This window comes from Strix uralensis, chromosome 2, assembly GCF_047716275.1.
Source record: "Strix uralensis isolate ZFMK-TIS-50842 chromosome 2, bStrUra1, whole genome shotgun sequence".
NCBI classification, from domain to species: domain Eukaryota; kingdom Metazoa; phylum Chordata; class Aves; order Strigiformes; family Strigidae; genus Strix; species Strix uralensis.
Genome location: NC_133973.1, coordinates 32,350,737 through 32,376,012, shown reverse-complemented (window position 1 = coordinate 32,376,012; position 25,276 = coordinate 32,350,737). Strand labels below are relative to the sequence as shown.

Sequence of the window (25,276 nt, the reverse complement as noted above, 5' to 3'; positions counted from 1 at the left end):
AAGATGATAATCATTATGGCTGAGACCAGGTAAAGCTATAAGGAAATGTTGCTAAGTTACGAAAGGGAAATAATAATAGATGATATTGCCTTGGAATAGGTAACATAAGAGTGGTAACATATTACCAGGATGAAACTCATAATAGTGTGATGCATTTCTCATCCACACACATATAAAACTGGCACAAAGTAGATTAACTTTCATGCTCAGTAGCACCACAGCAACATGTAAAAGTCTGCACTCAACATCCTGTGGTCATCAAGAAAAGTGTTATGCAGGAGACGAAGGAAGCTTTGAAGCATCAAGTTGTCACTGAGGCTGCCAAAAGCATGCACAGAAATCAGTTTACCTCCATACATTTAAGACAGGGCAAAAGAACTGCTTGATGTTTATGTATGTCTCTGAAAATTCAGACAATTACACAGCCCTGGAAAAAGTTTTGTATTGCATTTCACAAAAATATATATATACACTTTGGGTTAATATATGTAAATATAGAAACCATGATTCATATAGATAATACATAATTTTTATATTATATATACACGTATATTAAAATAAAGCCAGTAAATGCCTTTTACAATAGGTTTTCCTAGCAAGCCGCTCCTAAAAATCAGGATTTGACACAGTACCACTTTCTCAAGCATTTAATGCTGAGGAGTAATTTTTCCTATTATGCAGAGGACAGCAAAACACATGGTGTATGTAAACTGACATGACACAGAACACTCAATATGAACATTTGCCTTTTTTTGCATTGTTGAGCCCAAACTTCATAATTTGCCATAATGATTAAGTCCCTTATGGTTGCGAAAAGCCAATAACAAACAGCAATCCCATTCAAAGGGGAAAGTTATATGGCTAACCAGAAGCGATAGCAATAAGATGCAGATGTTAAGACAATGTTCAAAACCTTAGACCAGTAAAACAACTGTACCACCCATGAGCTCACTGCAAATATTAACATCAGTGGCAATTATCCCAAATCCCTGACACTTACCCAGATGTCCACTGGACAACTACCAAAGAATTCCAGCTTTTCTGGAGGGAATTTCTAAACCATGCTCTGTCCAAAATATTAATAATGAATGCCAAACATACAGGATCACAAAAATCAGCCAAAACAAACTATTATTCAATGCAGTGAATTAACAGTAAGAACTTCTTTAGAATTTAAATGGAGATTTAAACAGAGTATCTTGCATTTTGCATCAATGGTAGAAAATCCCCCAAAATGCCATACAGATTACAACTAAGCTTTTCAGTAACTTAGAAAAACAGTCACACAATACCAATTTTGTATGCTTATAGCTGGTTTGCTATATACTTGCATCATTCTTTCTGAACAAAGACAACAAAAATAACAGCTGGAGGTGTCTCTGTCTGCCTATGACAGCTGCCAGGAACTTTACCACAGAATGACTTAGAACAACAGTAAGACTGCTAACACAGAGGTAAACTCAGCGCGTCCTTTATACTCAAACACCACAAAAACTGAAAAGGGTGAGGTTTCAACACTCAAAGGGGTACGCTTTACAGCTAAAGAGAGTGTTTTGAAGATTGGACCAGCTGATGTTGGAAAGATCTGCTGGGGGCGTTAGAAGAAAATTCACAACTAGAAAGAATGAGTCACAGATATGAGCTCCATAGGCTCTGAGACTCTTTAAGGCAAACAGCCAAAGAATACTAAACTGGCCCTTAAAACAGATACAGGTTTGCGAGTGCAAATAAATCACTGTCATTTCTGCTTCTATTTACATTATGATACACCTATGATTTGTGTACACATTTACCAAAATACTTTTTGAACATTCCGATTTCAGCATTTCAAGTGTCCTTAAAAATACTAAATCAGAGAACAGAAATCCGTGAAAATCAATAACAGTCATGCCTTTACTACTTGGAAGGCTTGCACTTTCAGGAAAGACATAGCTGATTTGCCAGACTCACAATCTAAACCCTCGGCAGTAAGGACCTGGAAGAGAAAATCCAGTATCTAGTGGTCACCAGGATACAATGGGAACCCGCAAGCATTTGGATTCAATTGAGTCTAGCATCCAAACCCAGTGACTGTCTATGAAAGACTCACTGTCAAGTAAAACACAGGACTGTACTTTGTTACCATCACCTGTAATACACTTAACAGTAAGTGAGGCAACAAACCAGCACATGCCATCTTAAGCTCTAAGACAGCAATGGTACTAGCAAGAGCCAAGCAAAAATACAGAAGTTACATCCTATCAAGTCAGTGTTCTCTTTAAAAAAAAGAGCAACAGCCTCTTTCTTACTTTCCATCAGCCAATAAATCAATTTCAGATATTCCTAAAAAGAAGAGCTAATCTTATTTATAGACTCAGATATCAATTATGTGGCTCTACCATCACAATCAACTCAGTCTACACATATGGTTTGGTTGGTTGTGTTTTTTTTTTCCTGACCTTCAGCTACCATAAATTTCCAGTAAATGATCCAGTCCAAAAGTTACCCAACTTACTGAAAAAGTAAACAAAACCCTGTTCCTTAGTCTTTACCTACTTAGTGGACAACCATCTGCTAATACCATACTGGATATCGATCCTCTGTAGTAATCACAGTAACTCTCACTTGTACATGAGTAAAGTTCTTGAAACGAGAAATCAGAGAGTGAAGCCCCCCTTCAGCAGGTGCAGAACCCAGGCAGGACACCTTTGCTGTCACTGCTGAGCTGGTTGAACCTGGACATCCAGATGCAATTTCAGTTGTGATCACCATCATGATAAAACTAGCAAGATCAATTTATCACCTAGCAGACAATAAAGGTCTGCTCAGCTATCACCATGCTTGTTACATATCTGTACTCTTAGAACACTTCAAACTCCAGAACAGTTGGAAAAAAGGCATTGTAGACCCAAAAAAACAACTTGAAGAAAACTAACTCTGGGTGCTATTCCTCACTCCTATGCTGATCTGTTGAGTAACTTCCAGCAGGTCACTTATCTCGGTCAATTCCCTTAGGATGTACATTTACTTCATCCTATAAAAAAATTCTGTCATCCACAGATATGAAGTACAAAGCGACAACTATCATTTACTACTGCTAAAACAAGACAGTTTGGATAAGAGACATTTTATTCAAAATACACTGCAAAAGCTTTTTTCTGAAGTTTTATATCTATGTCCTTGCCCCCAGCTACCTCTCCTTTTAAGGAAATAAAAGTTATGTTACAGATGAATGTCTACAGCAGTTAATAGCTGCTGATTCATGTTATGCTGACAAGGAATGAATAAGCATTTTAGTGATCATGTTTATTGCTTCTCTGTCTTTAGTTCAAAAAGTCTTTAAAAGAGAAAAGTGATTTAAAAAAGCATAAAGTAAGCTTTGCTTTGTAAGAACAATGCTTTCTCCAGAAAAAAGTAGGTCTCATCTGAAGATGATTAGCATATTCATAATTAAAATTCTAAATTGTATTATTTAGTAGGCTAAACACCTGGATTATATTGTTCACAGTTTAATTACATAAACGAGTTTTTAAAAATTATTAGGTTGTATTGCTGCAACATAATTCCTACCACAGCATTTGGACTCTTGTCAAGTTACAAGAGAGAATTAAAAAGAATCACGGGAAGTCTGGCGAGTTTTAAGTCTGCACTGAGAGTCGTTTCCCCCCCCAGGTTTTAAGAGCCTGAATATTCACCTTTTTAATCTCTGCAAGCTATATGGGAACTCGGGGGATGGGACCTGAGATTCCCAATAGTCACAAGACTCCAGAAGCTGGGTTTTTAAAGAAAAAAAGCAAAGGATTGATACCATGTAATCATAAACATTTTCCACAGAGCAAAAATTTGAATACTTTCCCTCAGAAGATCATACAAAGCACTCCACATCAAAGCCAGAAAAAATTATTACTACTTTGCAGTTTACCATTATTTTACACAACACTAATTGTTTAATTTTTGGATCAGGGATACAAATCATGTTGTGGGATTTGGTTTGTTTCACTGCTCAAAAATGATATAAGACTGAAAAGATGTTAGAGACTACTTTGCAGCAAAATCCCATCACTTAGAATAATCCTTCAGTTCTGCTGGTATTAAAACAGAGTTACTCTGGGAAGGTAACAACAACGCACAGACTTCCTAAAGGCATGGTTCACCTAAAAAAAACCCCAAAATGCCCAACAACAGCAAAAAACCCAACAAAGACACAACACCTAAAATCGGTTTCTACTAGTATTTTTTTTTTTTAGTAAGAACTAGGTTAGATAATAAAATATTTATTTAGGATAAGGGGTAAACTGGCATAACATAAAACACGCCAACTAACATCTACTGTCAACTCTTGCCTTTACTTAAAGGACAAATACCTTTGCATTTATAGCTACACATTCTACTCCTTGCCACAGTTAAACAAAGAATATGAATTACTTTAATGACTGTCAGAATCCATTCACAAGTATGTATGTCAAAATATTTATAATGAATACTAAATTAACAATCTGAGGTTCTAATGTATCTTACCCTAACTTAGAAGGAAACAAGAAACAACCTGAAAGAACTGAGAAGCAAATATATTGGCAAGTCAAAGAAAACACTTTTTGGAAGTGATATTCATAATCTTATTTCTGGTATTAGCTTTTTAACTCCAATTTCTTCTATAACTGTTCCTTACAGTATGTGAAACTGAAATAAAATTCTACAAATATTTTAGACATAAATCAGAAAGAACTTCAGAAACAGAAACTTTCTATGAAAACAGAAAAGCACAGGTTCATCAGAACTGCCAATATTTATATCATAAGGAAAAAAAAAAAGATGCAGAAGACCAGACTTCAAATGATAATTCTAGTAAAGACCTTCACACAAATCACATAAAGCTGTGTTTCAGTTTTCCCATCAGGAACCTGTAGACCATTTGCTATCTGACATACGATGTTAGAAGACATGGCCTTACCAGCTGAGCTGTAAATAAGTATTTTCAGGATGGCACCATATAAAATACAGATCTTGAAAGAAGCGTAAACAGGGACAGTAAACACTGATTATCTACTTATCAAGTTATTAGTCAATGGGCAAAGACTGGAATCCAAACAAACAACTACAAAGATTATCTTTACAGTTCAAATGAAGTCATTCACAAATCATCTCAACGTGATTCTGAAGATTAACTCAATATTCTTTAAGATGAAGGCTCTCATTTAAAGGCATTTTGAGTGACTGATACCCTAGGCTACCTCTTCTCGCTCTACAATGTGTGTCTAATGATTAAACTCAATTTATTTGTATTTCACCAATGCTTCTAAAGTCTATTTGCCCTTCCTACCTCACTTCCCCCTCCTTTCTAAAGCTTCAGTAGCTGACCGGTCAGTTGAGTCTTACTCTGACCTGCTAACTCACATTTATACACAATACTAAGGTTTCCCTCTGTATTACTTAACAAGAACAAACTTCCTTCCACCCTGAGAATGGCCTTAACTGAAAAATACAGCATACTGCTGGAGATGTTGTTACTTTTGTGATACAGCCTATGATTTGTTACAGCAGAGCGAGCCTTTCTAGTACTTTTTTTTTTTTTTCCTCTCCACACCACTAACTTCTGAACTGGAGGTGGGGGGCAGGGAAAGCTGCAGGTGAGTCCTCATACAATATCCCCCCTGTGGTCATATTAGGATGAATTCATACAACTTAATGGTGGTTTCAGCACTTATTTTTTGCTCACTTTTGTTCCTATCCACATTTGCATCAACTAACACATTACCTATGATTTAACTAAGGATTGCATATGACAGGACTTGAACTATAAATACCACAAAAGTTTTTTCTACCCCTAAAACATCCCCCATGAAACTTTCAGTGGTCAAATTCTAAGGGACAACTAAAATACCAGCACTCAGACACAAACATGAACCCTTTGAATGACCTACCACTGCTCCCCTTCACACCAGCAGGCCCAGTGCAGGGAGAAAGGCAGGTCTATGATTAAAAGGAACTCTATGAAGAATTTATATGAACACCTCTTCTCATCTTATACAACTGGGAAGGTGGGGGGTGGGGGTGGGGGAATGACATGACAAGAAGACTTGTTGAGCTATGTTTTCCTAAACCATAGGGCAAAGTTATTTGGGACTTGTACAACTTCTGTGCAAAGACATCTCTATTATACACCCAATGGGAGTGCCACTTGATCCAAATGATCAGGTAAAGGGTATAGGTTTTTATACTATTCAATTCTTACATTAACATAAATTTATTACTGTTCAATAACAACTGAACAGTAAGCATAAGGATTTCAGAACCTATTAAAAGCAAATACATATTTAGCACACCAAGATCTCGCATATTTTTAAAACACTCAAAAATACAGTAGATGGAAGTTGAACCTCCACTTCAGCATTCTGCTTAGAATCAGGAGTGTGCTACTGAAGCAAACTTCCCAAATATCCCACTTACTGTGCATTTGTTCACTTCACAAGATGGAGCTGGACAACAAGAGTAGGTTCTTTTTTAGACTAAACTGGGAAACTTACTCTAGAAGTACTTCTAAAGAAGTCCAAATACTAAGGGTTCAGTAGAGTTCGCTTGAAAGATGCCCTTCTAAAAAGCATACAGTGTGGATATTCTGTTTTCAGCAACAACTATTCCTCTCTGCAAATCTGCCACTTCTGGGCCTCACTACTTGGTAACACACACAGACTTACTCACACATGTTAAGGCATCCAAGAGTAATTATGCCATTTAAGTTGCCTTTACAGCTAAACTCTTAAGCCATAAAATAAGATTTGGAATATCTTAGTTGCTTTAATTCAGACTCACATGTTTGACAGGAATCTACTCTTTTCTCTTCAGCGTAGCATAGTATTTGAGATTAAAGAACTGACTCTAGTAATAGAGTACTCAGAGCGCTGCGTAACCTTAATTTACAGTGTTTCTGGATTGCAGTTATTCCATTACTACAGTCAAATGTTTTTCATACACTGAAAGTGCCTTCCTGAAGTGCCTCAAATTAACGTGTCTGTCAAAAGTTAACACATGATGAAACTGTACAGTTATCTTCACTTCACTAGAATGTTTGCTTTTTCCTTTTAATTCAACATTTAGAGGGCCCAGCTGTATATGAATTTGGGATTACTGTTATATTTACCTTGTCCGTTTTAGTATGGCAATATGATTTAACAAAAAAGCAGGTGACGATTCTTTGATAATTACTATATTTTCAGCATGCCCCAAAGCATGCCAAGTATCTCACTGGACACAATGAGACAGACAGGATTTGTATCTCGTTGTTTACGGTCTAAAATAAATCTTCCCCGGCTCCCACAAAGGGTAACAAACGCTGAAAACACCAGTTGCATGTTTCACCCCGGCCGAGCAGGGTTACCGCCGCACCGCCGGCGGGGCTGAGCTGCTCCTTTCGTACAGGGCCAGGGACCGCGGCGTGGGAGAGTCACGCCCGTGTCACCGGAGCGCACGGGCACGCGCGGAAACCGGGGACGAGACGCTGCGTAACGACCGACCGCCCGGCCCCGCGGCGACGCTGGGCACACAGGCCTCGGGGGAAGGGGGGGGGGAATACCTGGAAGCACGGCCCCAAGGAGGGGGACCCGGCCGCCACCCGGTGCCCAGCGCTGACAGGGCGCCTCCGCCACCGCCCGGCGCCGGCCTGGCGCCCCCGCCCCCCCGCGGGACCCCGCCGCCCTCGCCCGGGGTCCGGCAGCGCCCGCCCCCGCCGCGGCGGGACGGGCCACTACGGCGGCCACACAGCGGCGGCGGCGGGGTGGAGGGGGGGGGAGAAGGGGGCCGGCGGACTAACACCGCCCCTGCGAGCGCGCCTCAGCCTCCACCACCCCCCAGCGCCCGAACGGTGCTGCCCTCGCCCCACCAACCCCCTGCAGCCCAACGGACAGCGGGCGGGCGCGCGCGCCCGCCCGCTCCCGACGGCGGCCGGTTCGGCTCCGCTCACCTCAGTGCCTGCCGCCGCCGCTCCTCCGCGCGGCCCGCTCCCCCGCGGGCGGGCGGGCGGGCCGGCCGGTCGGTCGGTCGGTCGGTCGGAGGGCAGCGCCGCCGCCTCGCCCCCTTCCTCCACCCGCTTCCCCCGGGCCCGGCTGCTCCTGGCACAGGCTGCGGCCCGACTGCGGCGCGAGCGGTCAGGTGACTCCCAACAACATTACCCGCCCGCCGCCCCCCCCCGCGCGCACACCCCGCCCGCTGATTGGACGCGGAGCTCCCCGCCGACGCGCAGCCGCCCATCCCGCTGCGCCACGCGCATGCGCGCCGCCACGGCACCGCCGGGCCCTGCCGCCCGCCTCCGGCACTGCCGGAGCCTCCCCGCCAGCCGGGGCAGCTGGGAGAGCCGTGGTGGCTTGGAGAGCCGTGGTGGCTGGCCTGGGCGCTGGGCGGGATGTTTGTCGCCTCTCCGAGCCTGAGCGCGGGCGGGAAGCCGTAGCGTGAGAGGAAGGGGCAGCCGTTGCCGGGTGGGAGGCGCTGGTCGCGTCCCCGTAGCTGGCGCCTGTTGTGTCGCCCGGGGTGGGGGGGCGTGGTGAAGCGGTACCGGCTTCATGTGTTTTACTGGTGTAAAACTCTTGGAAATACGGCGCGAGGCCTGTTCTTGGAAGAGCCGCCAATTCATAGGCTTGACCGGTAACGTGATTAGTGACACTTTTGTGACAGGAAGTGTTTAACATTTTGTAAAGGTCCCATCCTGAGGGATTTTTGGTATAACGTACTGACTTGTTGAGCTTATGTCCTGTGGTCCAAAATGCTTTCTGGAAGCTCAAGCTGCGTTGATGTGAGGCTGATTTGCTGGAAGTGTCCTCCTGACAGCCCTTGTCCTTGTTCTGGTCTGATTTGTCAACCAGCTATCGAGCTCCATGCTGTGCTGTGTAAGAAGAGATAAGATGTTAAGAAAGGCAAAAAAATAACTGCAGAGCAAGTTGTGGTGAGGAGATAACTTTCTGCTAGCAACAGACACACCAGTGCTAGAACTGAAAATGGTGTGGTGTTACTGTTGAGCTAGTAGTATCGCTCTTGAAAGGCAGACTAGGATGTCCAGTGCTATGTGTATGTAGCCTGCATACTGGTTTCAGTATTTTTGTGTGATGCCATCTACATGTACAAACTCAATCGTAGATAGCTAAGAGGATGTCTTAGAAACTGCTGCTGTGTGTTACCCTGTCCAGGACCAGAGAATTTTCAGTACTTCTAGACTCTGGTAGATACTAGTCTCTTCCAAAGCAGTTTAGAGTAGCAGTAAGGTCTTTCCTTCTACTAGAAACAGCCAGAGGGCAGCTCCCCTGTATCATCTCGAAGGCAACTCAAAGCAAAACTGTCTGAAAGGTGGGGAAAATACTCTTTGTATATTAAAAGAAAAAAATTCTCTGTTGGCCAGATCAGAGGGAGGTAAACTCCATGTACCTGTTTATTCAAGGACACCACTGAAGACAACCTCCTTCCAGAAGCCGCATATCCTGAATAAAACATCAATGATTGCAAAAGATGCACTGCCAAGAATACTAATGGGAATTTAATTGTTATGAAATTTTAATAAAATTTAACAATTTTGTTTACATTTGAATTGTAAGATTGCATTTATGCCTTGAAATAAAGTAGGTAAATTATACACAATCTGTCTTACACTGTATTTAAGTGTCACATAACTCTCTCGAGCTGTTTCTAAACTTCGTTTTAGCCTTCTTGAGAATTTTTGGGGAAGGTATGAGCAAAGATCTTACCGGTAATATTTAGTAATGATAGGTTTGTATAAAAGGGGAGGAAGTCCCCCTCATGTTTGGGTGTAATGACTGACCTTGCATAGTTCAGAAACAGATGAAACCATGGGGAAAAATGCTTATGTTTGAAAAACATGGAGTGTCATTTTTAAAAACATACTTTCTTATATTACTTTACTCCTACATGTATTAATACTCTTTTCTACAGAGTTACTACCATTACAATGGTAATGCTAATGAAACTCTCCTTTTATTTACTTTCAGTGTCAAGCCAGTTAGAAATTACACAGGGAGGAGGTCTGAGGGATCTGGAACTGATTCCACCCCCACCCAGTGAACCGAACAGTTTCATTTTCACAGCAGACTAGAAAGGAACTTTTCAATAGCTTTCTTCAAAAGTCATTATACCAGTCTAAAACTGATAACAGACAGGAAATCCCTACTGCTTTATTAATATATTTGCTAGCTGAAAAGAGGGTTCTGAATGGGATTTTTTTTTTTAAGTGGGGAGTGGCTGTATTTCACAAGCAGGCTTCACTTTTCCTTGGATTGTTTCTAAATCCTTTAGGCTCAGTTTTGTAAGATGCATTTTGTTACTATTTCTTTGTCTCCATTTCTTTAATCGGATATCTTCATTAGCACCCAAAATAAAAATGACAACCCAAAGCACTCTAAAAGCAGATGTGTAACCATGCCCCAAGGAACAGTTCCAGATTACTTACTCAAGGGTTCCCAGTTGCTCCAGACTCTGAGAATTCATAGTACTTACTCTGAAAATTGTGCATGCAGATGGAAAAGTCTGAAAAATAAAAGCTGTCTTTCCCTGTATTGACAACGTTCAAGGTAGATGTTAGTCTTGTCTAGATTGGCACCAGGTGGAAGGCTCTCTCTTTGTTACACCCGCTGTAGGCCTGGCACATAAACTGTAGCTGTCTTCCAAAGTGACACGCCTTTCATTTTACTTTTCCATGTGCCTGGATTCTTAGAGTCTTTATTGTGGGCTAATAGAGCTGAGTAACTGTTGTCTTCTGTAACTGACAATCATACAAAACAAAAGCAATATCAATAAACAGTCTACTGTGTTGGCTGTACATGGGATTAGTCAAGCGGTGCTTTCTCTGAAAGGCCTGCAGCAACCAGGATTATATATCCATATGATCATCCACGCTAACACCCGAGACCTGAAAGGAGGTTGCAGAGAGCTGGGGATGAGCCTCTTTAACCAAGTAATGAGCGATAAGACAAGAGGTAATGGCCTCAAGTTGAGCCAGGGAAGGTTTAGACTAGATATTAGGAAGCATTTCTTTACAGAACGGGTTGTTAGGTGTTGGAATGGGCTGCCCAGGGAGGTGGTGGAGTCCCCATCCCTGGAGGTGTTTAAGAGTAGAGTCGATATAGTGCTTAGGGATATGGTGTAGTTGGGAACTGTCAGTGTTAGGTCAATGGTTGGACTGGATGATCTTCAAGGTCCTTTCCAACCTAGATGATTCTGTGATTCTGAGACAAAAATATTGCACCTATGCCACAACAGAACTAGTGAAGCAAAGAGGGTACAAAACCAAAAGAGGTACTGAAAGAGTATAAAAAACAACAGCTGTGTGAAGTATGGGACCAGGTAAGGAATGGGAGATTCAAAAATACTTGCTGAATTAAGAGCAAATCTGGATATTCAGTTGCTGATTTAAAAATAGATACACTTGTCTTTGTTCATTTTACACACTGATCTTGCAAGCATTCTCTGCAGGGGTATGATGCCTTTGAGGTAAGAAGAATCACCTGCTAGGAGGAAGGATTGCCTCTCCACTCCCCCTTTTCCTTGGGATTTCTCTGACTAATCTGTTCACATGTATTTCTGCTAAAGGAACAAGTTATATCCAGTACTTTGTAAATTGAAATAACCCCTCTGACAGTTCTCTTCATATGTAACACAACTGTGTTTATACAACTCCCACATTTTGATTAAGCAAGAAATTATTGGTGGATCTGGTTTACTAAATACAACTGTATTATAACATGAGCATCTGAGATGTTTTTAATCTCACACACAATTTGGCAAAATCACACATGGTGGAAGGAGGGTGTGGTTTTCTCTGCCATTCATATGAAGAATGTATTGAACAAAATTCTGAAGCTTCCAGTTTTGACAGAGGCTAATACAGATTTTCCTTCAATGATTGTTCAATAGCTGCCTTTCACCTCATTAAGAAGGTAGCATTTAATTATTTTTAGTTATTATTTGGTCAATATATCCCTCAGTACAACCAGAGTTTCATTACAAAATAACAAACAATTTGTTGGCAAATAAATTCAAGGACAGCTATTTGATAATGATATCCAAATACTATCTTTTTGCTTCAGATTTGAGTACTACCAATTCTTAATAATAATGTATTCTGAATCTAAGTTTCTACAGTTGCTCCTCATGTTTTCTATGACTTGTAGTTCTCATGCCCTTACACATGTTTGTAATTCCCAATCCCCTAGTACTCAGATGTGAAGAAAGCAGCTTTGAGACAACCGTTTAGACGGTAAAAATTGAGCTGCAGAAATAGAGGATGTTCTCAATGTTTAAGCATAAGCAGAAAATTTAAAATACCTACCACTAGGCTAAAAAGTGGCTTTTTTTCTGGTCTTACACTTAAGATTTTTGTGGGGAAGAGAGGGGAACAGAAGAGAGAAGAAATAAATAAAAACAAAAATAAATAAAACAAAAGAAGCTCTTACTTTGGCTTGAGGATTGGCTACCAAATCTTGGACCACACCCACCAAGAAGGGATCTTCATCTCTTGTTCTTCATCCTAGGGATGATGCAATGCTGACTTCCCACACAATAGGGAATGAAATTATGGCGTAATAGCTTGCTTCTCACTCAGACTGCAGAACTGAGTAAGTACTTTCCTCATTGAAATTAGACACAACTGGAGAGAGGAGAAATAAAAAAGTTAGTCCTTTTTTTTTCCTAAAAAGGAGAAGTAAAACCAGCAAAAAGGAGATCTGGGAGCTAAGCTGAAAAACAAGGAAGTACGTCTTCCTGTGGATGAAAAATGAATGTTTTAAAGATAAAGCAGTATAAAAACTGAGATGATAAATGCTCACAGAATTAGTGAGCATGATAACAAATACAATTAGAAAAAAAAAAACCAAAGAAAAATGTTCCTTATTTTGCAGTAGAATTTTTCTTCTGATACATTGATGACAATGGGATTTTAAGTCCCATTATATCATATGGTGTTATTTCCCTACGAAGCCAGGCTATAGCTGTCTCTTTGCTAGTGTTGTTTACTGCTTCCGGCACACTAGATGCACCAGTCTGAGCTAGCACTAGTTTGTGGCTTGATCTCACTAAGCTCTGACTAGTCTATGTGCGGGTAATGGCCCAGAGAGATGCAAGAGGTCTAATCTCTGGCAGTTAGTTGTGTTGACTACAGGGCACAGCCTAAAACAAGGAACATTTAGGCCATGTTTAATAATGTGTGTGATCTTTTCTGCCCATGCCCTCTCTTCCTATGCTGAAGCTGGTTTCATACTGTAGAAACTTGGCTAATAAATTCTCCAGAGTTAAATTGCATCATATCCAAATGCTAAATGTGAGATTCATCTCACCTATCTTTATCCATCTAAAATTTAGCTGTCTAGTCTAAGCCTCTTATCTAGGCTCCCATGCAGTCAGTGGAACTAGATAGGCATCTTCATGGGGTAATTTTTCCCTTCCTATGGTAGGTGTCTGAGACAGGTGTGATGAAACTCCTTTTGTCTGTGGCGGGAACATGAATAACTGGGTTAGGCTAGAGGCATAACTCTCAGAGGACTACACATTAATTGAATCTGTGCCTCTGTGCTTACTTTCTGCAGGATGCTGGGATCAGAATCCTCTAGAGCAAAAGTGTTGTGGAGTCATTGAGAAAAATAGGTGCTGAAGGCCCGTCTTCCTTTTATTATGAAATGTCCATTTTTTTTCTGGCTGAGCAGGACACTTATCTCAGTGTCAGAAGAGGGTTTCTGTCTGCGGCCCTTTACCTACACTGCAACAGACTGATTAGGCATACATAATGAATCCAGCATTTCTGGTTGTAAGCCAAATTAGCGTACAGATCACCACAGTAAAGCAGGTGTAAAACACATGCTTTTGTCCTAGACAGCCAGGTTTGTACGCATAGATTGAATGCACTGCATATATGGAGTAGGTCCAATGCTTTCCTGGAAGCACTGGCCATAGTGTCGAGAGCAGTACATTACGTTCACGCATGTGCAGCAATTCCAGTATTTCCCCAGAGCAGCACATTTTCCGTGCGCACGTACAGCAGCTGTGTTGCCCATCTGCAAGACGTGCATGTGGTGATGGCAGATGGAGTGGGAAAAGATCCCAACTGGGACTGGTCTGGTCTCTTGAACAACTAAGCGAGCTTGTGTCCTGCTTCTGGTGTACTCCCGCACTCGTCACCTGGTGGAAACTGCCACCCTGGCTTCACAGGGCAGAGGCTGAAGACCCTGTTGTACACACATCCACTTCAAATATGACTTCTGTAGGCTTCATATAGAAGACCAGTCCATTTACACTCTGGTAAATGAAAACCAAACCACTTCCTCCTGTGAACTTGCAAACACAAAAGCTGTTTTTTTAATCTACTCTTAGATAACATTTTCTAACTGTAAATCAAGCTATCGGGGAGCTACTATGGTACGTGATGTATTTGAGTGACTGAAACCTCAGGGCTATGTCAATATGTACAAGATGAAAATCTGACTCTTATTTTAAAATGGTTTTTGAAGTCTTCAAATATATTCTTTAAGAATTTATTTCCATACTGTCTTTTGCTGTATGTGTGTTAGTAACACACACACTTCTTTTTCATGGTTTCTTGCTTACAAAAGTCTTTTGTTCATTCCGGGAAAGCATACTGTTAATCACAGGTAAATATTTTTAAATTCCCTGTTTATAAAAAAAGGGAAAAAAACGCTTTTCATCTGGAAGTAAATCTTACTCTAGTAATCTGTCTTTTAAAGTGCAATTATAAAACTGATTATCTTAAATCTAATGCTAATTTGGTCCAAATTCTCATCAAAGCTTCTTAAAATGAAAACTGGCTTCTTGGTTAAAACTGATTTTTTTTTCAGATATTATTTTTTAAAACAGCAATCTTAAACAGTAATATTTCTATGGGAAAAAAATCCATTTTTCTTGAAAATAATTAGATTATTTTCTTTTTTTATTCTGTGAGAAGGGTTATAAACTATGTGTAAACAATGGCAAAAAGGTGGGAAACAGATTTAAAAGTGTCTAGTTGTGGAAAATAAGAGGTCTGCTTAGATAGGCTGAGGGAGGTGTACAAAAAGGTGAAAGAATGAGAATTGCAGCAGGACAGCTGAAAAAGCCCCATCCAGGTACTTAGCTTGAAAGAGGAAAACAATTGGTTTATTCATAAGAAATGGATTTGCTTTCCTGGAAACCTGCAGTAAAACTGGTAATGACTGTAATTTTGTCAGACAGCAATGCCTGACATGAGGGATCTGGTAAAAGTCCAGAAATTTTGAGGTGAGGTGAAATTACTGCAGCCAGACTGTCCAGACCAAGCATTGTCACACAGTGACTCTTCTGAAGCCTGGGAGGAAACCTCGGTGTGTGTGTGAAAGCCAGTGTATGTCATCCAGGGCTTGATGAGTGTTTGCAGTCTCAAGTAATACTGTGGGATCACAGCTGTGTGGGCTTTAGATGAATTAGCTCCCTGCAACAGAAAACCGCTAAGCCTGAAACCAGCAGAGGCTTAGCTTTCAGCCAGATGCAGATCCGCAAGCAGATTCATGGAGGAGTGAGGTTTTGGGAAGATGGAGGGGAGCCTGGTGAAACACCTCATGCTTGGGGGGCTGAGGATGTGCATTCACAGGACCACAAACTAAATGTATAGCAGTCCCCACCATTTCCGTGTGCCCTTCCCCTACGAGAGGGTCATGCTGGGAGAGAAACATCTCTTCAGAAAATAGCCTTTGCTGTACTAGGGAAAGACAAGCCCATCTGTTTTCTTTAATTTATAATACAGTCTATTGCTAATTAGCAACTTGGGATGGCCCCTCTGCACACCCTTAGTTTAGGAGAACTAAGAGCTAGTAGTGCATTATTCCCATGGGTGTCTAGTTCAGAGCTCTTCTCTTGCTTTCACTCTAAACTGTTCTGAGAAGTCTGCTTGTTAGCGCTACATTGTCAGGGGTATCTGGAGTACTGGTTTGTGGCTCTTCTAGTAAAATGCAAACGCTCCCCACCTCACCCCAGATGAAAACCCAGGGAACGTTCATTATATCTGTGGAAGGAGTTTTCTTAAATGACAAAAGTATTTGTGGGTGAGACCCTTGAAAGTGGGAAAGAAGTGGCTTCTCTCTCACACATGCAGATTCATAAATCTCTGCAGTACTTGAAACATTGAAACTTTGGACGGATTCCCTAAGAGCTGTAGTCATACCCCTGAGAGGAGAAGGATGTTGAGTCATAGTGAAGAAAGGAGAGAAAAGCTGAATGTTTTTTCTATTACAATCATCCCAGAGGTCAGACGCAACCAAGACAGACAGATGAACAACAAAAACACTGGTTAAATGATTCAAAAGGCTAGGTTTTCTGGCATTAGACAAAAACATTTCAAGCACTCTGAAGCAAAATATGGAAATGAATTGTCATTCCAGCCTATCTAAGCATATTTGCCTTTGGAGTCTAATGCCTGAAGGATTGATTTTAAATGAAGAAGGATTGATTTTAAAATTTTTTGGTAGAAAGCTTCTGAAGGACTTACACTTAGGCTGTGTGAAGGCTACTGTAAATATACCGGGACTGGAACAGTGAACAATGAAATTGCATTTGCCTTTGGAGATATCTGACAGTGGCATAAAGAAGAGACAACATGCTTTTTTGCAGCATGATATAACATAATTTTTTAAAAGTACCTGATTAAGCTACAATTTTGCTTAAATAAGTTCTTCTTTAATGATCACCCAGCTTGCTTTTGCTACTCAGGATGATTGCAAAAGTGAATGATGTATTCAAAGACTTAGCTAAGATTGGAAAGCATACCAAAATTAGGAAAGAATACCATACATTCAAATACTAGGTTTTAATTTCACAGCATAAGGTTCTTATTGTAACCTATGACTTCTGTATTGATCACACAATGACTTGTCAGGAAGACAGTTTGACTGTACGTCATATAAATTCTACTGTTACAGCTTTCTGAAAAGGGGATTTATTTTTCTGAGGTTTTACATTTTCCCATTTGTCATAACAGAGGAAAAATTGATTCAGTGCCTGCTTCTGTTTAGAGCTGCACGTTAAATGCCCCACAACAGAAGCTGTTCAGTTTCTGGGACTCATTACCAAGTTGGAGTCTCAGTTGAGAAACCGGAGTGATTACTAGTTTGTTTGTCAACGTGGTGATCCAATAAGAGGAGGGAGCCAACCTTCACCCATCTGCTGTGTCTATCTGGATTTCCTCCTGTTCTCAAGCGAGTGGCCAGTCAGCTCATCGTGTGCTTGGGTGTGACTGCAAGCCATGATGAGTCATGGTTTAAGTGCACAACTCATACCGAAAGGAAAATGAGGCCAATTTAAACTCTACGTTTGATTTTATCTGTAGCTTAGTTCTGTGAAAGTCACAAAGATCCCCAAACTGCTACACACAGTAAAGATAACCCAGTGCAAATAAGACACAGAAAGAGGTGTCACTATCAACATGCAGGAAATATACCTGCAATTCTCTATACTGGGTCTGACTGTGATGGAGTCTTTTCTCAAAAGCAGAGCATTAGATGATGCACAAACTAGTGGCCACCTATCATCAGAGGATGAGAGTTGCTGAAAACAGCAAGGTGGCAACTGGGAAGCGTACTTGCAAATCTGGAACTTGTTATATAAATGATGGAACTGGTTATATAGTGTCATTTCATGATAACTTGGTTCTTTGTGAATTTTTTGTCTTATGAGATATTGCCTAGGACACAATAGATGGACAGTTTCCTACTGTTTCTGCTTTTCTTCTCCCTTCTTTGGACAGCTGATAATCCACACCTGTGGAGACTGGTTCTGCCAGCACTGGAGGAGACTCACGACCTCTTTTAGAAATCTTTTGGAGTTGAGTTTCTCATGGTGCAAGGTAGGAGCTTCTTGAAACCACTTTCAAAGTTTATCTCAGAAACACTATTTCTTCACCCATTTCCTTTCACAGAATCACAGAGTGCTTGAGGTTGGAAGTAACCTCTGGATGTCACTTGGTCCAACCCCCCTGCCCAAGCAGTGCCATCCAGAGCAAATTGCCCAGGACTGTGTCCAGATGGCTTTTCAGTATCTCCAGGGTGGGAGACTCCACACCCTCTCTGGGCAACCTGTGCCAGTGCTCGATCTCCCTCACAGTGAAAAAGTGTTTCCTGATGTTCAGATGGAGCCTCCTGTGTTCCAGTTTGTGCCCATTGTGTCCCACTGGATACCACTGAAAAGAGCCTGTCTCTACAGTCTTTACACCCTCCCTTCAGATATTTGTACCCATTGATGAGATCCCCCCTCAGCCTTCCCTTAATGGAGATGAAGTACAAAAGAAGGGCTCAAACAGGCCAAGCTGACTAGTCAGGGACTAAGCTGACATATGTACTCAGCAAAAACCTCTGGTGCTGTTCCTGCTACTATCAGCTGATTACAACACTTTTTGAGACATGGTTTTTCTCAGGCAGAAGTGTAAATTTTGCACTTAATAACAGTGTGGGTCTTGAGTGTTTGTTGGAGCCTGGATGCTGCCCCAGCCATAGCTTACCTAGCCTGGGAACTTTTCAAAACACCTGAAAAAGTTGGTGAAGACTTCTTTAGACATCCTGAACCACACAGCAGCCTACTGTTGTTACCTTATGCCTTGTTCCAGATTAAATATTCAAGCCAGACAGATGTATTTTAGGCTTGAGTGTAGTCATGAAAAGCAGCCTATGAGTATGTTGGTGATAGTTCCTATTGCATATTTTGTATCTTTCCTGACATGAGGGCCTATATCTTGTTTGCAGAGCTCACATAGGGTCTTCAGTCCCCAGAAGAGACCAGTTGGGTTACATGTTGACTGCTTTACCTCTCAACAAGCATTCCAAGGGGTGAGGAAGAGGAGAGAAGGCAGAGGGAGGGAAGGGCTGCTGCTCTACCAGAAGGATGGCAGAGAATCAAATTCCTGTGGGTACTTCTTTGCACACAGACTTATTTCCTGATGAGGAGAATCACAAACATGACTTTGAATTCCCTGTAAGGTGTTTTCTGACACTTTAGTTTAGGAGATTAATTTTCTCATATTATTTCATATGCCACTATGATGTCTTTTCTCCTGTACAAAATCCTCATCTTTTTGTCTATCTAGCAAATTCAGACTGTATCAACTCACAGACTATCTGAGTACATAGATTGTTCTAGGACTTTGTGCAAGGCTGTCATCTATGGTTGGGTGTACTCCATAGGAGGTCAAGACCCTGCAGCCTTTCTAAGGGATATGACTGTTTATAGGATCTCTGAGCAATATCTTCTTCACCTGCTTTTTCCAAGCATGCTGCTACTATTGGGGCTTCAAGAGGGAACACTCAGCAGAGCATTCTCCTGTTGACTAACCTCTCAAAACACCCAGGGTCATCTTTGGGTTTGTGAGTTGCTCACAGGAGCAATGTTCTCCAGGGTGTGTTGTACCTGTGCCCATTGTCTATTTCTCCTCATGTCCCTCCACCTAGGAACAGATTGGAAAATTGGGGATTCTGGGGTTCAGGTGGAGTTTTGCAAGTCACAGTCAAGCTGTTTACATCTCTACGTGCAGCCACGGCAGAGCACAGTCATGTTTGGTCCTGATAAGATACAAGCCTTCAGCTCTGAGTGCTCATTTGCATGCCTTCCCGCCATGTGAAAACAAGTTACTGCCTAAGAAAATGCAAATGCCTTGTACTTTATGACAAATGCTGTAAACCAGAAATTGTGGTAATTATCTCACATGAAGTTCTCTAAGAAAGAACAAAATACCAATGTTCTAGTTAAATGCTTATGAATCACTACCCAGTAAAAAATGACACCACCTGTCACATTTCACATACCTTCTCAGAAAATGGGGAGAATGTACTGAACTGAAACAGCTAGTGACTGTGTTGTACAGTGGTTATTATATGACACCAGGAGATATATTATACTGCACATTCCTCTCAGACAGTGCAGTGTAGCAGAAGCTGCACAGCTGACACAGTGCTAGGAGAAGCAATCTTAAAATGATAGTTTAAGTAATAAAAACATACTTTTTTTGCATGCAGAGAGTAGAACACAATTTAGATATCTTTCTTTATGAACTTAATAAATACATGCAGAAATTGCATGTAGATACAGAGCAGTGACTATTGCATTTATTAATAGATTGTAAGGCATAGGTAAGAATGGACAGTCCAGGGGTGTTTTTAACAATGTTTCTGGAACAAAGCAATAAATGAAAGAGAAACATTCAGAAACACAAATGAGCTGCCACTCCAGCTGGGAATGTAGGCTTTTGCATTGGCATTTATAGCCTCCATAAGTAATGTTTATGCAAAATTACACAACTCTAGCGTTGTGTGCTAAATGCTCCAAAGAGAGAGTAAAATGGAATACAGTATACACTGAGCCCCTCATCTACTAGGACATTTAACAGAATAGATGTCATTAAGCAGAGGAGTAGTCCCACTAAGTTCTGAATGAGCAAGCCTTTAAAAATATGTTCAAAACATACCCTGATCTGTTGCATATCAGGAAATACAAGATATTTTTTTTTCCCATCATTTTGATTTGTGTTATTTTAACACCACTTGGCAGTTTTATTGGTGGCTGTATTTGGTCTGGCTGAGGTGGAGTGAATTTTCCCCACAGCAGCCCTCACAGCTCTGTGCTTTGTACTTGTAGCTAGAAGGGTGTTGGTAACACAGCAGTCTGTTGGCTACTGCTGAGCAGAGCTCGCACAACATCAAGGCTGTCTCTCCAACATTCCCTCCTCACCAGTAGGCTGCGGGTGGGAAGATCTTGGGAGGGGACATATCCAGGACAGCTGACCCAAACTGACCAAAGGGATATTCCATGCCATATGACATCTGCTCAGCAATAAAAGCTAAGAGAAAGGAGGAGGAGTGTGGGCATCCATTATTATGACATTTGTTTTCTGGAGCAACCACTACACATACTGAAGCCCTACTTCCCGGGAAGTGGCTGGACCTCGCCTGATGATTGGAAGTAGAGAATAAATCTTTTCTTTTCCTTTGCTTCCACACGCAGTCTTTGCTTTTGCTTTTCTGCTTTATTAAAGCAAAAAAAAATTGCCTTTATCTTGACGCACAAGGTTTTTTCCATCTTATTTTCTACCCCCTGTCCTGCTTAGGAGGGGAGTGATAGAGCAGCTTGGTGGGCATCTGACGTCCAGTCAAGGTCAATCCACCAGAGGAGGCACAATATGATTTAGAAGACTGAAATGTTGTAGTGGAATGGGAAAGAAACTTCCAAACACCGATCTTACAAAACAAGAAATAGCAGATATTTTGTATAAAAACAGTTTTGAGAAAATGTTGTTGTGTAATAATCAATAATAGTCAATTTTACTGTCTTTGGGAAATTACATTTTTTCCCCACCTAGTTCATATATGAAGCTTCTAAACTTGTCTGTCAAAGTTCATTCAGATCTGCTAAAATGTAAACTGATCTATAAATAAAACACAGTTTGAGGTTCTACCAGTTCTGTCTCTTGTTGTGCAAATTTTGTTACTTTGACTGAGAGAGGTCATGTGTCAGCACAGTCATGTTTATTCAGATTAGTGGCTGTTCTTCTACCAACAAGAAACTTATAACTGCTTTTATGTTGTTGGCAGTTGTATTTGTAAGGGCGTGATGACTAAGCTTCACATGTTTCTATTAATACAAAGTTGGCTGTCATTGATATCAATACTTGTTGTTGCATAAACCAAGAAATACTTTAGATAACCACTTAAAAATTGGTAGAAACTTCTCAAATGCACATTGCAGTATAGATTTGGTTTTAAAAGTTCTCAGTTGTATAGTGCCAAGGGAGCCTCATTTCTGTCAGGACATGAACAGCTTGCTTGTTTTTTCGTTATTTGCCAATTGCAGTGGAAATGATGCAGCACAAAAACCTGCTGACTGAAAAGTCACTTGTATTTTCTAGGTACTTTCTGGTTTTGAAATAACACTATAGATTATCACAAGTGGTGCAGTTGTTTGAATTCAACTTCTGCCAAGTTTTTACAGAGCTGATGCTAGTAAGAATAGAGAAATCTACCTTAGAAGTGACTTCTTGAGTCATATTTTGTTATTTTCAATATTAAATTTAAAATTATGTTAGAATTAAACGTGCTATTTATCTTTTTTGTCATGACATTCCTTAAATGACATGGCATCTTAACAGTTATATAAAGGATAATATTGTGTATTGTAGAGCAGCCACCCGCTGCTGCAGATAGCCATGATTTACTGGAACAGGGGAAAACCAGAAGAATGTGAATTAACGTGCACTGGTTCAAGGTGACACAACTCCACCAGTGCTATAAATCAGTATACCCCAATGAATGATAATAAAGATGATGAGTCTCTCACTCAAGAAAGGCAGCATTTTCACCAGATGAGGCCTGTGATGGGGGTCCCTAACATGAAAAGCATGACCCTTCAGGCCCTTAGACATATTCTGAAATCAAGAGCACCTGCAGAGAGCTGAGCAGACTCACACTCTAGGAACTTTCCAGCAGTTCTCAGAGGCCAGCTTTGCGGGATCTGCTGTGCTCAGTGTCTGTCCTCAGAAGGGTCACTGTATTAGCTGGATCTATGTCCCCCTCTGCACTTCTACCCTAAGTTTACGTAGGACACCTAGTTTATGCCTAAAGAATTAGCAAAGACTTTTAAAAAAGCTTGCACTGAAAAAGCAAAGAACCAGAGCAAAGAACCACAATTTATTTGCAAGCCTTGCTCTTCAGTGTTTCTTCTGGGGAGCTAGAAGATGTAAAACGTTGACCAGAGAAAAAAGGGAGGGAGGCAACTTCACAAATCAAATAGCTAGGATGTTTTAAACATGCTGCATTTGGTACAGCAGTCGTGAGCTGGTGATAGAGTAGCACAACTGCAAATACTGGACTGTGGTAAGAGTTTGGAAATATACCTAGGTATATCTAGGTATACAAGTATACCTGGTTGTCTAAAACTGAGGTCCACTTACATCCAAACTGTTCAACTGAGCAATACGTTCCTTGCTGTCCTCCTGAACATGGCTCTTTGGCCTCAGCCATCCTCTCAGTGCCTCTGGTTGTGCTTCTCAGTACACACAGGCGAACCGCGGCCCAAGAAGGGTGGTGCCACATCCCTGCTTAAATGCTCTGGTTGAATTTTGGTGTGAGGAAGTGCCATGTGGCATTTCCAGTGTTCCCATTCTGCAAGCACAACATATCCGACAGGCACAGGTGAGGCCTGGTCTCCCACAAAATGCAGCACCTTGCCTTCTGACTGGAGCACCTAGCTGGAAACAGAAAGTACTCAGCCCCTTACCTCAGGGCTGTGAATTATATCAAAAAATATAATCATAAAATTTGGGTGGGGAACCCTAGTACCCAAATATTAGGGCCCCATTTCTTGTTTACTCTCCCCCCACTCACAGAGTTTGCAAAATTTGCCATACAAGGACCCACTTGCAACATGAGAGGATCAGCGTTCGTCCTCCACATGGGTGCTTTGACCTATTTAACCTGTTTTCTGATGATGGGGACGCTGTCTTCGGAACTGACAGGGCTTTCCCTTTCTTTCCTCTGAGCATTTTTTGAATGATTTTGGTAGAAATTACTAAAAAGTCATGGATAAGAAAACTTCCATCACCAGTTTTCATTAGTTCTTCTCATCTCCTTCTGTTCATTAGTCCTCTAGACATTAGCCTGTGTCTGCTGATCAAAGAGCTGCTCTGCTGAAAACATCACAAGGATTTTATTTTAATCCATGTGCATTATTTTAAGCTTGTAATTGATAGGTTATAAAAGTAGGCAGCAGGCCATTAAAAATGTGAAAATTAGCTTAGATTAAACTGAGCTTGTTCAGATGCTGTCAAGGTTTCAAACAGCTAAATACAGCAAATCAAGCTGTACTTGATTTATTGGCTAGATGGCCACCATAATTGAGCAAGTATTATGAGGTCTATATCTATAAAATGAAGCTTTAAAATGGGACTTTTTACAAGAGCATGTAGTGATAGAACAAGGGGTAATATTTTTAAACTGAAAGAGGGTAGATTTAGATTAGATGTAAGGAAGAAGGTCTTCACGGTGAGGGTGGTGAGACACTGGAACAGATTACCCAGAGAAGCTGTGGATGCCCCCTCCCTGGGGCCAGGTTGGACAGGGCTTTGAGCAACCTGGTCTAGTGGAAGGTGTCCCTCACCATGGCAGGGGGGTTGGGACTAGATGATCTTTAGGGTCCCATCCAACCCAAACCATTCTATGATTCTATGGTTCTTCATCCAAAGGAAAAAAATGTTATTTAGGCAGATAATGCTCTGGAAAATCCTTACAGTGAAAGCATAAAATTTAACCACTGATGGAATGACATAGAATTAGTTAACCAAAAACTCCTCAGAAAACCAAATTAGAAGTACTGAGAAAAGTTGTATTGTCGCCTGTTGAATTTAAAATCATCCTGCTTATAGAAACTGTTAAAGTACAAAATATGTTTGCATTATCAGATAAAGGCAGGAAACAAACTTCTAGGAAAATGGGTTCTAGGCAGGAAAGGTACATCTAGACTATCAGTGCCAAAGCAGACACACTAGAGATAGAGTCCTCTCCCTACCCTGTAGGTGGTGAAAGAGAAATAAGCTCACACTGGGGAGAATAGTTGTTGCTATTGGTTAAAAAAAAAAAAAAAAAAAAAAAAGTATTAAAGAAGGGGCTCAAAAGAGCATTGAAGAAAAATAGATCAACTAATCAGTAAGAGATTGGAAAGCAGAATAATTATAAACCAAGTAGTTTATTGCTAGAGACTGTTACAATCAGGGAAAAGCTGCACATCAAGAAAGTTAATTGTTAATAAATTAAGACAGTTATTATGTTGCTACCAATAAACTCATTTTTTTTTAATAAAGTCTTGGTGTGGGTATTAAATTAATTTTTCTATAGAAACAACCATCTGACAGCAGGCTGGAGCAGTTCTAACAAAAAACGCAATGAAATGGTTCAATTCAGAAAAGGAAATGAGGAACAAAAGTTCCAGCAGAAGAATAGGTAACAGAAAAGTTCAGTCCCAAGACTGTTTATAAACAGCATTGAAATTAAACATTTCTGCTTTATCAAAATGGACTGTCGGTTCATATCAGTGATGCATGGATGAACTGCATACAGATTTTCCAGAAATAATTAGGCAGAAGGAAGGATGAAATTGAAGCTGACTTCACAGAGTGCGTAGCCCAGCTTTAAAGAAAATTAGTAACAAGATCCAGGAAGGAATCACCTGGAATAGCAACTGAAAAAAATAGAAATCCAGATCAGCTTGTCAGCTGTTCAGAGTGAACGGACAAAGTGGGATGTAGGTGGGGACACGG

At 41.0% G+C, this 25,276-nt stretch overlaps 1 protein-coding gene and 1 long non-coding RNA gene across 5 annotated transcripts in view; one reads left to right on the top strand and one right to left on the bottom strand.

Annotated features, from left to right (window-relative positions):
- The window catches only part of BACH1 (BTB domain and CNC homolog 1), a 30,192-nt gene extending 22,079 nt beyond the window's left edge, over positions 1-8,113 (bottom strand). For all 4 annotated transcript variants that reach the window (XM_074858151.1, XM_074858152.1, XM_074858153.1 and 1 more), the window contains exon 1: positions 7,937-8,113. The gene's annotated coding sequence lies outside the window, so the exon portion shown is untranslated. The remainder of the gene's footprint in view (positions 1-7,936) is intronic.
- Positions 8,114-8,699: 586 nt separating this feature from the next.
- LOC141939099 (uncharacterized) lies at positions 8,700-9,595 on the top strand. Its single transcript, XR_012627472.1, has 2 exons — positions 8,700-9,309; positions 9,401-9,595. It is a non-coding gene; the product is annotated as an uncharacterized LOC141939099 (long non-coding RNA).
- Positions 9,596-25,276: the final 15,681 nt, after the last annotated feature.